This window comes from Talpa occidentalis, unplaced genomic scaffold (genome assembly GCF_014898055.3).
Source record: "Talpa occidentalis isolate TD23 unplaced genomic scaffold, MPIMG_talOcc4v2.1 talOcc4.4, whole genome shotgun sequence".
NCBI classification, from domain to species: domain Eukaryota; kingdom Metazoa; phylum Chordata; class Mammalia; order Eulipotyphla; family Talpidae; genus Talpa; species Talpa occidentalis.
This window is the reverse complement of record NW_023604295.1, coordinates 38,216,994-38,234,067: the sequence shown is the minus strand read 5'-3', so window position 1 is coordinate 38,234,067 and position 17,074 is coordinate 38,216,994. Positions and strand designations below refer to the sequence as shown.

At 42.1% G+C, this 17,074-nt stretch overlaps 2 protein-coding genes across 8 annotated transcripts in view; both read left to right on the top strand.

Moving 5' to 3' along the window:
• Positions 1-17,074, top strand: part of FGF12 (fibroblast growth factor 12) — a 638,738-nt gene that overhangs the window by 50,266 nt on the left and 571,398 nt on the right. The window lies entirely within an intron of this gene.
• Positions 1-17,074, top strand: part of MB21D2 (Mab-21 domain containing 2) — a 101,247-nt gene that overhangs the window by 50,981 nt on the left and 33,192 nt on the right. The window contains exon 2 of one of the 7 annotated variants that reach the window (XM_054700447.1): positions 3,241-3,334. The exons of the other annotated variants lie outside the window; for them this stretch is intronic. The gene's annotated coding sequence lies outside the window, so the exon portion shown is untranslated. The remainder of the gene's footprint in view (positions 1-3,240; positions 3,335-17,074) is intronic. 7 annotated transcript variants of the gene reach the window in all.

Sequence of the window (17,074 nt, the reverse complement as noted above, 5' to 3'; positions counted from 1 at the left end):
TCATTCAACAAATATTTGAGACCCTATTCAAATAGGGTCTCAGCAGTTATACTAGGTGCTTGAGGTATGATTGAGTAAAATGGAAAAGGACTCCCACTCTTGTGGAACCTAGACATTCTACCAGGGGAAACAGACAATAGCAACAACAACAAACAACAACTGACATAACAAATTACTTTAAAAAATATTTAATGTAGAAGTATTCTTTTTAAAGGAGGAAAAATAGAGCAGAGTGAAAGGGAATGGATAGATGGTTGAAATTTTTTTTTTTTTTTATAGAGGCATGTTTTTATTTATTTATTTATTTGTTTTTTTGTTTGTTACATGCACTGGGTACAGTCAGAAGCGCGGGAGGGCGAGAGAATTCACCAGAGCCAGAGCGGGGAGCGGAGCAGGCAGAAGGACTGAAGTACACTGCTGAGGGGAGCAGCGGGCGGCAGGAGAGGTCTGCACGCCATGTGGGACCCTCCTCCGGTGGCCGGGGAGCAGCTGGGGATCGAACCGCTGCGCCGCAGAGGTCGCCGGCAGCTTCTCAACCCAGCGCTCAACCGCTGCGCCACCGGGGAGGCCCGATGGTTGAAATTTTAAATAGAGTAAGAAAGTGATGTGAAATGAAGACTTGCAGATGTCTTTGAGGACATGGGAGGAAATGTCTTCCTGCCAGGGCAGAATTCCGACAATATTCAGGGAACAAGGAGACAAGTATGGTTTGGTATGAGCACAGAAAAAGTGGTGGGAACAAGTCCTGCCATCCCTCTGGCCATCAGGAGGAATGACAGCACTTTTAGAAACCGGGGGAGCACTGACATATTTGTACATATGCTTTTAAATGATTGCTCTGGCTACAGCATTGAGAATAGTATAATGATACTGAATCTGTAAATGTTACTGTTCTTGGATAGACTAACTGCTCAAGCAATAAAATATCATGCGTGTGGTGGGCCAGAACTTGGAGAATTCTGGAGTCCTCGTGGGGCTCTCTGAATACATTTGCTCTTTGTATCTGGTCCATCAGCACCTCAAAGGGGCAGAGGATGCCTACAGCAGAAGTTTAGCCTCTCCATCATCATGCTGAGTGGCTTTCCCTGTTTTCCACCACCAAAGCTTGGATTTGATTTGTTCTAGGAGAATCAAGCAGCTAGTACTGATCATTCATATACCTTAAGCATGTATACTTTAAGAAATAGAGATATATGTTTATAGCATATTACTTCTGTATACTAGTGTTTTGAACTGTTATACATTGACTTATTCCTTTTCACAATGCTTTCTTCAGGTTAAAACTATAAACTCAGAAGTGTACTTTTAGTCTGCAGAATACTGAGTCTTTTACTCAATCCCAACTTATTCCCTTGGCAATCGGAAATGGGTCAGACAGTAGTTATATTATCTTCCCTATGAATGGACAGCTTTTTGTATCACAAATGTATAATAGTATTGTATAAAAGTATTGATGTCACTTATTTTATCTGGCTTGACATGGGGACTTCTCTGGGTTAGAATTTTTAAGGTGCTTCCACTATTTGAAATTCATGTTGACAGTCTTACGCCTTTCTCCCTTCCCCATTAGAGATTTGTGGAATAGTTCTTTGGCAAAATGTCAATGCAAACGTTTGTAGAGGTGGGTGAATGAATAAAAAGCAGAGTAGGTCTTTGACTGGCAGGCTGAAAGGAAAATGTCAGTTTCTGTGGGTTAAGCAGGATCTTTGCAGCATATTTAGCACTTGACTTCTTCCAAATTGGCTGCATGAAATAACCTCTCTTCACACAGGAAATATTTGAATAACTTTAAAATATGTGTGTAATGCTGGGGTATGTGACCAGATGGAAGAGCATTTCTTGGCTGATAAATGTAAACAAGCTGCCACTAAACATAAATATTTTTGTGAGTGTGCAGTACTTTGAAGCAAAGTCCAAATGCATTTCCCTTTGAATTGTGTCGATGGAGCTTTCATTTGTGTATGGATTGTACCTGCTTTTATCAGCTATTTTAACCCCAGGTGAAATGGATGCAACTGTTTATATTTTCAGAGAGCCTCCAAATAATTTTCATGTCTCGTTCCCTGGGGGAAATTGCTCTGCAAATAGCTCTAGGACGTTATAGTCAGTGAAAAGTAAACTGTCGGCCAAGTTCACAGGTGACTGAGTTTAGTAAAGAGTCTAGGCCAATGATCTGCTCTGTGTGGATTTGGGGGTAGTTGTTTATCTTGCAAGAATTTTGATTTGGGGATGCAATCAGGACTGGTGTTCCATTGTTATAGCCTAGAGATGCAGGAAGGTAAAGCACCTACTGCGTATCAAGAACCATACTGTCCCATGCTACTACTTTTACTCCTAACTCATGCAAGTTGATTTTATTCCTGTTTTATGAGAAAAATAACTTTTGAGAAACACTAGTTCCAAGATCTCTAACTACTAGTTAGTGGCAGAGCCAAGAATTGGACTCAGTTCTGATCTACTCAAAAGCCCATGTTCTTTTCAGTGGTTTTGGTCGACTCCAGGAAGGGAGGGAGATGATGTTTGTCATGCATGTCCCAAAAGATTGGATCTGACAGATCTAATGTTTCTTAATCTCTGGATAATTAAATGGAGAACCTATATCTTTGTGTGATTATGAATTTATGTTCAACCCTTCATCAGCAAAGTGATGTCGAGCCTCTGAGATGCAGTCATCTGGATCTTGCTTTAACAAATAGCTGTGTGATTGTTTTAGAGACTTTCAGCTTTGTGACCCTGAGGCCATGAAGACTCAGGAATGGTTCTTCCTGGGGCATTTTCAGGGCTCCTGCCTCTTTGTGTGTTTAGTCTTCCCCAACTGGGTTCTCTAACTTCAACCTCCAAATAAAGTGGTCCAGGGAACCCTGAAACCAGATTACTTTGGAGATCTTAAATTAATTGGCATTTAATAAAACTGTTGGAGGGAACAAGGTGCCCGTGCACACAGTTGCCTGTGCCATACTTGCATCCTGACACAGCTGTGACAGAAAAAGACTAGAAGTCCCACGCAGACCACAGACTGGAAAGGTCATGCTCTGCAGAGCTGGAGTGTTATGTTGTCCCAGACTTTGTTTATTCAACAGAGTTCTTTTCATCAGTACATGTTTTGAATAAGATTCAGTCCAGTGATGGCTGTTACTCTGATTTTAAGTAAAACCATGTGGCTTTCTTGTTTAGGGTAATTTTGATATGTTTCCAATAAATGCAGATTTGTCTAGGTTCTGAATGTCCATCTTCCATTAGAGGTGATGCCATGAGTGGGTGAGGAGTGGAGTGAGGGTCTCCAGAACTCCAGAAGATGGAGCAGTGGCCCCATGGTGCAGATTCCTGTGTGCAGGTGAGCACGCTGATCCAAGTGTGTCGTTGGGAGAAGGGGGAGGGAATTGGAGGAGAAGGAAGGAGCAGGTAATTAGATGTAAAAAACAAACAAACAAACAAACAAACACAATACAATCCTACACCATAGAATTCTTGTGAAGAATTTACTGAAATAGATATAAAACTGCATTAAGCTTGCCATTTATTCGGTACTCAATATTGTTTTTGTTATTACTATTGCTTCTATTACTCCTCTTTCATATATATATATATATAAATCAAATGTGCATGGTGAAAGGCTTATGAATTAATAAAAGATACCATGTGCATTTTATAACATTTTCAGTAGGTAGCGCTAGGTGATGGCTGTGACCAGCATCTGAACCAGGCAGGTGAGAAGTGTGGGTGTCCAATCAGAATTTATAATAATTTGGCTGCAGGCATTATTTTCGACAAGTGAATGTGTTCCTGGATGTCACTTGTTTCAGGCCTCCAGGGGCAGGGAAAGGGAGTTGACTAAGGTGAAATCTGACATTTCAGTCTCTGCACTGTCCTTCCTTCCCACGAAGGGGTTAGCGCCACAGCTCTGGCTGGGAGGCCGCCGTTATCAACCTGTCAGGGTGGAAACGTTGACAGCTGAGATATGAAGAATGGGCTGAGGAGGCCAAGGATTTTCTCCCTCTGAGACCCTTCTGTCTTGAGGGAGGAATTTATGATTTTCACAGAGATGAGGATGCCCAGCTAGTCAGGAGATGGAGAGGGAACATCTCTAAGTGGCTACTGTGATTGTGGACACAAGATGTTCCCCACCCCCAAAGCCCACCATTGGCTGTGCTTGATGTGAGAACCCCTTTGGATGGCAAGGCCTCTTGCCTGAATTGGGGACAGTGCAATGTTCTTTCTGTGACTCATAAATGATAAACGTGGTTAGAGTTACTTTCTCCCTTGCTCTTAATTAGAAAGGGGGGAAAACCTTACTCAATAAATTATGTCATTTGAAGACTATGTGCTGGTCACCCTATAATCCCTCTTCTTACAGCTCTTTTGGTTTCTTCAGCACTTAGTGTGCAACTTCCAAGCTCTCCAAGGAAATGGGACAATGAATACATGTGTTTCTTTTAATTTTGAACCACATTTACTTAGCAGCCGAATTTAGAGTGAATAGAGAATTGCTCTTGTCTAAGAGGCTGTTAATCACCAATTGTAACAGTTCCAAATGGGACTAAAGGAGCTTTAATCTCGTTGGCCTTCTTTTGGAGGAAGAAAGGAAAGAGGCTGCCAACAGTCTGCCTGAGATGGGAGGCTTAAAAGTGGACTTTCTCCTGCAGATCAAAGGCGGGCGCTTGGCTTATTCAGGTTTCTCGTTTTCAGGCAAAATATGGCTGCGTGTGAATCGTCCTTGTGAAGGAACAGGCTAGAACAGGCCCTGGGAGTTAGCTTGGGGAAGGGCTAGGCTGTGAGGGAAGGGTGTTGACACCTTTTACCTCCTTCTAGAGCTCCCTCACCTGTTGGAACTGGGGAGCTCCTTTGTATAGGGGTTGGAACCAATATATCATCTCTCCCAGTGCTTTTTGATGGCTTTCTTTTGGCAGAAGAGAAAAATGATGGGAAGAATCTGCTTGTAAAGAGAAATGAGTGGCACCCTTTTATTTATCTTCCTCACCTATTTTGGGATTGCATTTGAAGCCTTGACATGATGATAGCTATGTGGCATTTCTGCTCATTTACCCATCTGTTCATTTACCCATTTCTGTTCATTTACCCATCTGATGGGAGGGAGGGGAAACCCTTCAGGGGGAGAGGGACTGGAGGTTGCTAGAGGTTTTAGGGAATGGGTGCTTATGCCACTGAAACAACCACATTTGTGTGAGTGTCCAGCTCACTCCAGGGCAGGATGACAGGAGATTGAATGCACATGGGCATGACCTGGCATCTAGGGGTAACAATTCTCTAAGCCCTTTTACCTCCTTCTAGAGCTCCCTCACCTGTTGGAACTGGGGAGCTCCTTTGTATAGGGGTTGGAACCAATATTTCATCTCTCCCAGTGCTTTTTGATGGCTTCTTTTGGCAGAAGAGAAAAATGATGGGAAGAATCTGCTTGTAAAGAGAAATGAGTGGCACCCTTTTATTTATCTTCATCACCTATTTTGGGAGGTGAAGTTTTAAAGTCAAATAAACATAAACTTCAATGTTGACAGGCATTGTTCTTCTAGGCCTGATCAGCACAGATCAGGGGGCAGGTCAGTGAGAGGATCTGGCTGCACCGGATGTCTCAGGCTGGCTGTGTTGGGAGGCCCCACTCAGGTGGCATCTTGTATGTTCTAGCTCAGAGAAGGAGAACTACAAAGAGCAAAATTAATCAAAGACTGAATCATAACAGCCTATTTCATAATCAGTAGAAGATGTGAGCATGGCTTAGAAGGAGGAGTGGTAGCTGGAGAGCTGGGAGGACAGGGGATCTGGCTCAAATCTGTTCTAGGACTGAGTGTGCAAACAAGAGTAATTCCAGAAGGGTCCTTGTCTGATTCTGCTTGGAGGGTGGCCTTGACAGCTTCCAGGCCTGGGCTGGGGACTGTTTAAGTACTTCTGTCTTGTCCTCCTGACTGGTGACAAAAGAGAGGGTGTTTATTTCTATCTTCTACGTGAAGAAGCCAAGGCTCAGGGGAGTCAAACTGGCAAAGCCAGGATGGGACTACAGATTTCTGCTTCAGTGTCTGGAGCTCGCTCTTTCCTGACCAGGTTCTAGTTGTTTATATGTGTATGCTATACATAAACCTTTGGGCAGATTTCAGTTTCCTAAGTAGAGACGTGTTTCTCCTTCTGAATGTGTCAACTCTAGTGTTCCTGAGCAGATGTCCCTCCCTCAATGACCTTTGAGCCTAGAAGTCTGCTTAGCACCTCTGCAGTCCCAGAGCTATGTGATGTCAGAGTTTGGCCCCTGGGCTGTGATGACAGGCCTGTTTCCTGAGGCAGGTGGAGGGCCCAGGCTCCTGAAGCTAGGTGCTGAGCACTTTCTGTCACTGGTAGGTTGAGCAGTGTGCCGCTAGGCCCTGTCAAGCTGGAAGGAGCTATGCCTTCAGTACTTGTCTTCTGTAGTTCAGCTATGAGACTAGTGCAGTGACAGACATTCCTTTAACAAGCTACCCATGTGGAAGATTGAGCTCTCCCTGTCCAAGACTGAATCACTTAGTAAAAGCTTCCATGTCTCTCCATGGCCTGCGAGGTAAAGTTTAAACTTCTTTTGGAATTTGAAGCCTCTGCAGTTTTGACTTGAACCCCCCTTTGCTACTGACCTCCCCATAATATCCCTCCTAGACCTCCTTGACAGCCAACCTGACGGCACATGCCCGGCCTTCCTTTTCCCGAGGGTTTTTGCCACCAACTGTCCATCAGCGCACTAACCACCCTTTGAATGTGGCCTTCTCCCCAAATCAGCTCTCCCTCCACTAGTCAGCCTTTAGCTAGTCAACTCTGGCCATTTTCTGTCTCTACTAGCCTGACCCTACTCCTGCTTTCACAGCTCACAAACTCATTTCTGCCTTCCAGGACCTAGCAGAAGACTGCGGCATACCCAACATTTGCTGAATGGAAAGTTCCATTTGTTTCTGGATGAGATGAGTAAATCCCTGCATGTGGTGAATTCACTGGAAGCTCTTTGGAATAATCTTCCTTCATCTTCCTCCTCCTATCCACCATAGGGTCAAATGAAAAGGGAAGAGTGTGGAGTTAGGGTTGGAGAAACGTAGGTGCCGGTCCTGTGACCTGGGCGAGTAGATCTACCTCTCTCTGACTCCGTTTCCCTACCTGTGAAATGACTGTGGGCTGGATAACTTCCTAGGGGTGCTAAACCAGATGAGCTCTAGCCTTGTCCATCTCGAAAGGCAAGGCAATGAGTGCTCTCCACCCTCCACCCCCCATGGCATGTTGCTGCATTTTCTTCAGTCCCTTAAGACTCTCAGTCAAGGAAATCGGCCAAAAGACTGGACCCTTTTCATTTTCCTGCTAACGTTTCACTAGGAGGGCCCTAATATGAACAAGTCTGACAGCCGCTGAATAAGAAGACAGTGTTCACTTCTGAGACTCCAAAGACCCCACAATCTAAATGTTCTCTGATTGCCCATCGGCATTTTGATGATTTTTCTTCTGTTACATAGGAAGACTGGGTGAGATTGATAATAGTAATATTGTTTCTGGGTGCTTTCCTCCTCAGCCCTGTCACTGCTGTAAAGGATAGTTTCTGAATTTTCTGAGTGTCATTTCCACAGCATGTCATCTTTTATTAGTATTTGACTTGATTTTATTAAAGCTAACGGTGTAATTTGGAGTCAGTTCTTGCAGTGGAGGTGATTGAAGTGGAAACGAAGCTTACACATTTGCTCACTTTGTGTCTATAACATCAACAATATTTATGGCATTAATTTTGTAATGCAGTGTGTTGTACACCAGAACAGCATCTTGTATGCATGAATGGTGGTGCGGTGAGGCATGTGCCTAGGGTAGCTTGGGTCTCAGGAATGCAACTAAATATGCACACAGATTAAATGACCAAGTGAGCACTGGATATCTCCATATTTCCTCCAGGTAATTACAGAAGTTCCAGTTTGACCTCCCTGCCTCTGTTTGCGTAGCTGGTCTATCTTCTACCTGCACAACTAGGAGGCCTCTCAGTCCAGGTTACAGCCTAATCATCCCCTTGCTCAAGGATCATTAATTAGAGGCTGTGACCACTCTAGCCAGGCATCCATGGCCCTCTGCACACTGCCCCTTGATTTCGTCTCATGCTTTCCTGCCACTCTGCCTCTTCATTCATTTCTGCAGCACAGCCCTGTCTCTCTCAAACTCCTCCTTCCTTCGAAATCTATGTCTTTGACAAAGAACTTCCAGTCTTCAAGGATTGCTTCCTTTTCCAACCCTCCAACTCCTAGTGCAGTTACCATAGTCGGCCTTATTCGTGGAGTCACACTGATCACCACTAGGGCATTGTGGGAGATAACCACTCAAAGATGTAACGACCAGAGGGCCTCCCTGGTGGCGGACTGGGTTGAACGCAGTGCTGTGAAGCTGTCCGCAGCCTCTGCAGGCGTGGGTTCGATTCCCGGCCAGCCAGGGAGCTACCCACATGGTGAGAAGACCTCTCCTGTCTTGCCTGCTGCTCCCCTCAGCAGTGTTTTCAGTTGTCTGCCTGTTCTGCTCCCTCTCTGTCTCTGGTGAATTCTCTCACCCTCCTGCGCCTCTAACCTGTACCCCAGTTCTTGTATAAATAAATAAATCTTTAAAAAAATGTGATGACCAGAGGTGAAGTTGTTGGGGTCCCCTTGGAGGCTGTTTCTACACTTGCCTTATCTTTCCTCAAGTATATATTTTGTTTTATAGCTGGCCTGTTCAGGTCAGAGGTTAGTCTCACTCACCGTCCTGGCTCTCATATTTCATTCAAAGTAAGGCTTATTTTGTTCTTAAAATAACCTGCTGGGCTTTAAAAAAACAAAAAACAGATATTGGGAAACTGAGATCCAGAGTGGTTAGTTATCTGAGTCAATAAGCTACTATATGATTGAGATTTTCCTGGGCTTTCTGATCTAATGTTCTTTACATTACATAAATAACTTGTTGATGTTGATTCCTGTAAAATATTGTCTACAATTTGCTTCCTGCTGATTAGCTTTGGTGATAATTAAGAGGAACAACTGATAGTACTCAATGAGGCAGGGAAGTAGTGGTATGAAGCAATCCCAAGGTAGGAAAAGTTTCTAAGGAGGTGTCCTCATCAAATGAAACCTATTTTCCAAGTCTTCATTTATTCAGTAATGCCTGGTCAAAGCCTCTGCTTTATCGACTGGTTTCCTGAATATGACAGCTGAAGAGCCACATACAAGTGCCAGAGTTTGTCGTGTCTTCTTATACTTGGTCCTCTGGGGAGAGTCAGCCTGTCACCTCCCACCGTGAGAAACTTTCCACTGCAAAGCTTTGCTCATCCCATTTCAAACAAGGGAAGACTGAGAACAGGCTCTGGGTGACCTGTGTTCAGTTGGTTGGGCCACAGCTTAAATTGGATTAGGCCCTGCTAAGCTGCCCCAAGGTACTAAGACTCAGCCTCAGGAGGTTGGGGTGACAGAAGAAAGGAAGGAAAGAAAAAGAGAAGGGAAAGTCCTTGCTGTCCCCTCAAGCACAAAGTTATGGTGGTTGAATTAGAGGAGCTTTGATTTCCTTTTTTATTTTGGACAAAACTCTGACCCCCTTGGTTGACTTTCAAAATGTGGAACGCATGTAAGTGTTTCTAATTTCAACCATATCCGTTTATTCTCTGCAAAAAAGGGGAACACTGCAGGTGATTTTCTAAAACTTGAACACCTCAAGTTTTTGTATTCCCTCTCATGGTTGTCTTTTATGTCACAGGGGATATTTAAAACTCTTCATAATGCTTCTTGGATTTTTGAATTATGGGCTTAAGATACTTAATTTCTTTTCTAGGCATATCTCTTACCCCTCAATTCTTAGAAGATTGTAAGTATTGTTTTTCAAGCTCTTTTCTTATCTCTGCACAGGTGTGCTTTTCATTTTTAAATTTTTTTCCTGTAATGGCCATGAGGTGGTTTAGTATTACATTCCCCAAAATCGGAATTTCTTGGGTTTCTTTCAAGTTTCTCTAAACACTGAGTTGAGGAGAGGATGAGAAAAGGATGCGAAAAAGAATTGGGAATGCGCTCCCTCAGATCCTGTCACACTCCTAGGCAGTTACAAGGTTGTTTTCTTTGTGGATCGACATTTGGCAGCTATACGGCAACTCAAGGCTTTTTGTCTGGAGTTCTGAGAAAGTTGTCGTTTGGGGGATAGAATTCTGCCTCACTCTTTCCTTCTTGTTTTTGCATTTATCAATATCTATGACTAAGTAAATACTTCATAATATGTGGGGCGATGTGCCAACAAACACCAACTACTCCTGGAAATGTTCCTATTTATGTGCAGTTCATCTCATTCACACCTTGAATATACATGGGCATTTAAAAATTCAGGGAGGGGCAATTGTAAGTCCTTGAGAGGCATTTGCTTATAATAAACATGCTAATTGATATGCATAGCACTTAGCTATTTGTCTAGCTCTTGTTGGGTTCTCACAGAATCCCTGCCCTCAACTCCACCCCCTCACCACCTTGAAGTAATAGAATTTTCATTCTGTAAAAAGAGAGGGTAGTAACTTAGTGGCTAAATAATGTAGGTAACTACAATTGACAAAGTAGGGTCTCAACCTCAAGCTTTTGTGACTTCTAATTTAGTGCACTTAACTGCCTGCACCTCTCTTAACTAGGCCTTCACTAGCTTGACTTCATAAAAAGAGAATAATGTACTGGATACCCTGCTTCTTTCTTCTACCTCTGTTTCCAGATCCCATGAGGAAAGGGTCAAGATCATAGATGTTTTTGCATTTCTAGCCTCTATTCCATTCTCAGAATAAGACAGACCTTAGAAGTTGTGGTGGTTTAAAATATGTCCATAAATTCTTTGACAGTCCAATGAAAAATAGACCCTGTTTTTCTTGAACTCGGGTTGGACTTAGAGACTCATTTCTAATGAATAATGAAAAAAAAAATGTAACTCTGTACAACTTCAGAGACTAGATTACAAAGACACCACAGCTTCCTGCTTGTTCTCTCCATTGGATCTGTCCTGGAGTATGTTAGCTGCTGTGTCATGAGGGTGTTTAAGGTGTACTATGTTGAGGCCACATGGTGGGTAACTATGGCTCTGCCAGCAGCCAGGGAGAGACCAAGGCCTCTGGTCAACAATTTGGAAATGGATCCTTCAGCCCCAATCGAGCCTACAGATGTTTCCATCTTGAGCCAGTTTCTTAAATGCAACTTCAAGAGAGTCTCTGAGTTAGAAATAGCTAGTCCACCACACCCGAGTTCCACACTTACAGAAATTGAAAGAGAAGAAATATTTGTTCTTATAAGTCATTAAGTCTTGGGATATTCCTTTTGGATGAATTAATGTAGAAATGGATGGAAGGTACCTCAAAGAGCTGCAGGTTAATGATGTTCCTGAGAGTTCACCATAATGACTCAAAGATATGAATTGTGCTGGTGGAAAACGACTTCTCAGTTGTTTTCTTTCAACTGTGAAAAATATATGGCAGTTTTTACCATTTCCCAATTATATAATCACCTGAGAATCATTAGAAAACACACAGTCCAAGGTCCCAACCCAAAATGATGAAATAGCACATCTTTTTTTTAAAGATTTATTTATTTATACAAGAACCAGGGTACAGGCCAGATTCACGGGAGAGTGAGAGGATTCACCAGAGACAGAGTGGGGAACAGAACAGGCAGACTGATGAAATACACTCTTGAGGGGAGCAGCGCCATGTGGGACCCTCACTGGCCAGCAGGGATCAAACTGATGTTGCAGAGGCTGCGGACAGCTTCACAGCGCAGCTCTCAACCGCCTGCACCACCAGGGGAGGCCCTGAAATAGAACATCTTAAAGATGGGATTTTGGATTTACTTTAAAAAAATCATTCTTGATGACTCGAATATAGACAGCCTGAATGTGTCAAAGGGATTTCATTTGGGAACCACTGAACTTGATCCCTTTCCATTTTCCTTAGTTCTATTCTATAATCAAGGTTTGCTATAGGCAACCCCATTTTAGTTCTTTTTCAGGGTCTCACCTCAACATCTTCTAATATAAGGTAACATGTCTTGGAATGATGAACTGTTGTCAAGTTGGCACCTAGAATTCTACCCTCCTGGCCCCAAAATGGGAGTCCCATCTCTCATGCTTGGCCAGGACCCATGAAAAACCAGGGATAGGGACTGCTTGTTCAGGCAGTGTGTGTGGCCAGGAGTGGAGAATGGAGACAGGTTCTAATGAGTTTGAATTATTGCAACAGATTGCATGTTCCTTTTAATGCCTGATATTATTCTTAAAAACAGTCATGTTTATGTTTGAGTGTCTTTCCATGTATACAGACTTTAGAAGTCCCCATTGGAAGAGGAAAGAGCCCAGAGGAAAATAAGTAGCTATGGGAAGCACTCTCTGGAGAAAACATGTTGACCTTCCAAAGTGAAAGAAGAAGTTCTAATACCTCCTCTGGCCAACAGATACCTGTCAGGGTCTTGAGTACAAACAGGCCAATTTTTAAATGCATGCTTTAAGTTCTTTTTTTTTTTTTTTTTTATGGGTACCATATTAATTTTATTTTATATTGCTCCTGTCGCAAATGACTACAAACTTTGTAACTTAAACAACATAAACTTAGGATCTTACAACCCCAGATGGCGAGAAGTCTGATATCAATGACAGAAAAGCCAGCACCAAAGAAAGTCAGGGTGCCAACGTTAAGATCTTCTGTTTTATGGCCCAAAGTCATACAAGACTTCCTAAATGACTGAGAGTTTACAGTCCCCACATGTAGACACCAAGGATACATTCAAGCAAAGTAATTTAAAAGGTACCCACAGAAACTTCTGTTAATATTTCTCTCCACATAAGCATCATGTGTGTTTATTTCAACAAGTCATAATCAACACATCCATTTAAGGAATAATGTGAACTCAATTTGTGAGTAGGAGAATGTTTCTCATAAAAGAAAAATACATATCAGTGACTGGAGCTTTTTTATTTAAAAAGTGCCCTCTAAAGGTAGAATTTCATGAGGTTAATTTAAAATCTAATGTGCCACTGAGATTATAGTGGAAAAGAAAAAGTCTGCTTGACTTAGCGTATCCATATGCACAAAATCTTATACAGAGCAAGCCCAATGAAAACAAGCTGTGTACCTGCAGAATGGAGTTTGTTTTTTTTTTTTTTTAAATAATAAATTTTATTTTTATATTCCCCCATACAATTGCAAACGCCCCATTCTGACCCCAATCCTTCCCCTCCCGCCCCCCCACCCCCCAAAAAGTGTCTCTGGTTCATAGTTTTTTGTTGATTTTGATTTTCACTTTCTTATATTCATTTTCCTGGTCCCTTATTTAAGTTTTCTAGATTCCTGCTATGAGTGAGACCATCCGGTATTTTTCTTTTTCTTTTTGGCTTATTTCGCTGAGCATGATCCCTTCCAGCGCCATCCATGTTGCTGCAAATTGCATGTGTTTATCTTTTTTGAATGCTGAGTAATATTCCATGGTATATATGTACCACATCTTCTTGATCCAGTCATCTATTTTTGGGCATTTGGGTTGTTTCCAAAGCTTAGCTATTGTAAACAGTGCATGCTTTAAGTTCTTAATGAAAAATAATCCTAATTTAAAATTCATTCTCAGACACTATGACTTTGCTCTGGTGTGGTCTCTGTGATGTGTACAGTTTGCATGTCCATGATGAGTTTCAATGGTCTCTTGTATGATCTGCCTTTTTAAAAATTCTTGGTGGTTGAGGGGGGTACCTGCTTCCTTCCATGAACTCTATTTTACAATCTCATGTCTTTGACTTTGGGGAGGTCTCTTCATTGGAGAAAGGTGAACCATAGGCCAGATGATCCTCATTCTCATCTTAAGAGGTAACTGTTTGTATGTATTAGTACCACACAATGTTGACTGTGTATTTATTAGTTGTTAAGACTCCTAAAACAGGGCCTCCCCTGGTGGCACAGCAGTTGAGCGCTGGGCTGTGGGGCTTCCCGTGGCCTCTGCAGCACCAGTTCGATCCCCGGCCACTGGCGAGGATCCCACATGGCGCACAGACCTCTCCTGCTGCCCGCTACTCAGCAGTGTATTTCATCAGTCTGCCTGATCTGTTCCCCGCTCTGGCTCTGGTGAATTCTCTCACCCTCCCGTTCTTCTGCTGTACTCAGTGCTTGTATAAATAAATAAATCTTTAAAAAAAAAAAAGACCCCTATAACAAAATCCCATGGACAAATGACTTAAGCAGCAATAATTTATTTTCTTGCAGTTCTGGTGGTTGAAAATCCCAAGATCAAGGTGTCAGCAGGTTTGGTTTCTCTTGAGGTCTTTCTCCTTGGCTTGCAAATGGTTTTCTTCTTGCTGTTTTTTCATATGGTCCTTCCACTATGCGTGTACATCCCTCATGTCTCTGTGTGTGTCCAATTTGCTCTTCTCAGGATACCAGTTAGATAGGCTAAGTGCCACTGTAAGGCTTTCTTTTAAATTCATCACTTCTTTAAAGACCCTATCTTCAAATACAGTCACATTGTGAGACATGGGGGATTAGTGCCACAAAATACAAATTTTGGAGGCATACTATTTAACCCAAAAGAAGCATCTAGATTGCCATTGAGTATTAGAGGTCCACTGTGAAACAATGACTGGCAGTAGGGACAAGGCACCCTGAAGTGTCTATAGCAGAGGTAGAACAGAGAAACCCCTAAGGACATATGAGTCTTTTCCTGCTTTTTCAGAAATAAGCTCAGAAATTATCTCTTTGTTAGGAAAGTCAAAATTAGAGTCAGAGGATTCTAGCGATAAAGACAACCTTTAAGTAGTGTCACTTTTGAACATCGAGAAAGATGATGTCCGGAGAGGGGATTGTTCTATGTTTATAATTAGGTCTCTTGATTTATTACCCAGTTTCATCAACTTAAAGACAAATCAGAGCATAGAACCACACTCTGGCCTCACTCTGGCCTCACTCCAATACCTTTGAGACACCCCAATTTGAGGTATTTTCAAGCTTGAAGGAGGAGAGGATATAAGGACACTTCAGTGAGAATGTGCTAAGAACATTCTAAAAATAGTGTTTGATTGCATCATGTAATCAAAAACTTTTTGTCCAAGAGCTTTTTCAATACTTTCTTCTCGGTCTTCCCCTGGAGGGGCAGATTTCTCACCCTGATTCATATGGTCAAAGCTAGAAATCTGCAGATTTGTAGAATTTTGTTATATTTAAGCAGGTGAAGAGCTGAGAGAAATGATAGTAGAAGTAATCCATTACTTCTCTAGTTTAATTCCAGATAGTACTGCAAATGATGTTTGATGTCTAATTAAATAGTTTTAGACCCAACAAACTATTAAATGTTTGAAGGAACTGTACCAAATTGCCTTCATTTCCTCCTGGAATCCATAAGTGACCTGGTCCTTTCTGTGGGTTAAGTGAAGTGTAATTTGCAATATTGTTGGATGATTTTAAGAACCTTTTGACAGGACTATGGGAAAATAATAGCAATCGCCTCAAATATCTGTAGAAAGCAACGATCTGCAGAATCCACAGACATTTCAGTCTGACTTGGGAAAGGAATCCTGTGAGTGTCACATTCGTGGCACCATTTTGTTTTACTCTTATTATAAAATAAGATTTCCTGGATGTCCCACAGAGAGAGAGGATGCCTACATTTTTTCCCAGAGTCTGAAGCAAATATCCAAGTTTAAGCATCAGTAACATGTTATCAGTAATATGTTATGTCTAAAGTGAATTATCTATGCAAAAATGGAGAAATTGTTAATATATGAGAACAGTTTGCAATTTTCATTGTCTATTTACTATTTATGCAACAAAATACTTTTACCAGAGACATTCTCTATTTTTGATGAATTCCTAAATGATATTTTTCAAATTCAACCAACATTATTTAGTGAGGATTCCTAGGAATATTATGGCAAATGGCAGCAACAAAAACATTTTCCTGAGCTCAGAGAGTTTATATTTTAGTGAGAAAGATGGCCTTAATAAAATTCACCTTGGACAGCATAAGGGCAAGGGGCATTAATTCTCCAAAGGGAAGGAACGTGATACTAGAAGATGTAAGAGCAGAAAACAAAGGAGTCTGTCCTGGGTTTTGAAGACTTCCCTCTGAGAACCTTATTTGGGTGGAGAAATGATGCCTGAGGGAGTGGCTCACTAAGTTGGGAAGGCCTGAGAGGTGGTGGCTGAAGACAGGGGTCAGACAGGGGACTCTATGTACAAAGAGGTGGGATCTTGGAAAAGCAATGTTTGGTAATGACAGGATTTGGGTTTTTATCTGTCTTTATTGGTGTAACTTTGGGAGGAAATCACTTCACTTATTTGGCCTTCATGTCTTTATTTATAGAATGATTGAATTTGAAATAGAGAATCTGAGGAACCCCAGAGTCCATGAACTAGATAATTTCCTTCATACAAATTTACCAAACACCTACATGTACCCAGGAATCTGATCCTGCAATTCAAAGATGAATTAACTAGCACCATTGACCTTAGGCAGCTTGGTCCAGCAGCAGAGACAAACAAATGAGGCCAACAGTTGTGGGGCCACATTGTTCATGTTATGGGTAGACAGATGAGATTGGGGTTAATCCTGATGAGAGAAGAGGGGCAATTGGGGGACTTCATGGAGTAAAAGACCTTTCCCTGGATGAAAAGGCTAAAGTTTTTCAGCCTGGGAAGCCAGGATGATATGAAAAAATTCTTGTTGCTCAGCAACACTGAGTAGCATGCTCCATACTCTAAAGTATCGACAGCTCAGTCCTATCCTTTTGAGACTCCGCATGCACCGTAGAGTCCAGGGTTGATTATGGAAACTCTTGCCCTGAGTCTCCTTGCTTCACGAATCTCAGGGAGAATAGAAATGGTTTCCATGCTCTAGCTTTGGTTTTGCATCTGTCAGAAAATACCCTTTTCACAGCAGGGTTCTAGTGACTTAATTATTGTTTGTAGTATATTTAGAAGTTCAGGTCAAGGATGAATTTCCGTTGCAAAACTGAAGGCATGTGAGGAAGTTTAAAAGTGAAGTGGAAGGGGGGTTGTTGTTGTGCAGGGGCGGGTTTCTTTGGCTCAAGCATAGTTAGACCACATTGTCAGAAAGCTGTTTGACACTAAAGA